Source organism: Plectropomus leopardus, unplaced genomic scaffold (assembly GCF_008729295.1).
Source record: "Plectropomus leopardus isolate mb unplaced genomic scaffold, YSFRI_Pleo_2.0 unplaced_scaffold17142, whole genome shotgun sequence".
In the NCBI taxonomy this organism is placed as follows: domain Eukaryota; kingdom Metazoa; phylum Chordata; class Actinopteri; order Perciformes; family Serranidae; genus Plectropomus; species Plectropomus leopardus.
Genome location: NW_024618435.1, coordinates 295 through 1,145, shown reverse-complemented (window position 1 = coordinate 1,145; position 851 = coordinate 295). Strand labels below are relative to the sequence as shown.

General features: G+C 38.0%; 1 non-coding gene across 1 annotated transcript; it reads right to left on the bottom strand.

Annotated features, from left to right (window-relative positions):
- Nucleotides 1-378: 378 nt before the first annotated feature.
- LOC121964775 lies at nucleotides 379-493 on the bottom strand. The gene has a single exon (XR_006107409.1). It is a non-coding gene; the product is annotated as a U5 spliceosomal RNA (small nuclear RNA).
- Between the last annotated feature and the right edge of the window lie 358 nt (nucleotides 494-851).

The following is an 851-nucleotide window of genomic DNA, read 5'->3' as shown; positions in this document are numbered from 1 at the left end:
ATTAATCCTAATCACATAAACATGGACCCCTGAGCAATGACAGAGTGTCCACAGCCTTAACAACACGAACCAATTATAGAAACGGTCACGAGCCTAAAACTTTTGACTAAACATATGTCACTGCCAACACCGTGGCTATTCGGATTCAACAAAACACCAGTTAAGCTTACACCCTGGAGCAGAGAGGAGACATTTATTCTCTGTAGAACAAGACGCTTTTTCTTCTGGAATAACACCAATTTATCAAGGCACTACTTAAGAAATACAGATGTACACGACCGCTGCATCTCCGTATTATTAACTGTTCGCGCCCATGACAATAGCCTTTTACATAACGTCAGTAACAGATTTTAATATTATTTTTCACAAAGATAAGGCAGCCCCGCAATAAGCAGGGCATCAAAAAATTAGTTAAAACTCTTATTGTTCCGCTCCACGGAAATCTTTAGTAAAAGGCGAAAGATTTATACGATCTGAAGAGAAACAAGAGTGTACTGACTCTGAACAGCGGAAGTGGCCGAGGTGATTCGCCGCCACACGATTCTCAGTTACGGTTCAAGTTAAATTGAAGCGTTATCGAAATGTTTGGGAACAGTGTATTCAATTCACAAATATAACTTCACACTCTTTCCAATAAACAATGAAACTTTTCCCCCTACCAGCTCAGACTACAGACTGCAATCAGACAACATGCATGTGAAAAGAAAGAAAACATAAACCTTTAAGCATGGATTGGTCTGAGTTAAAAGTATTTTTAAATTACTTTTAGTAGCAATTATAAAGTCAATGCACTATATTTTGAGTAGTCTTTGTGTCGTATCTCCCATTAATAAATTATGAAATATCCGCAC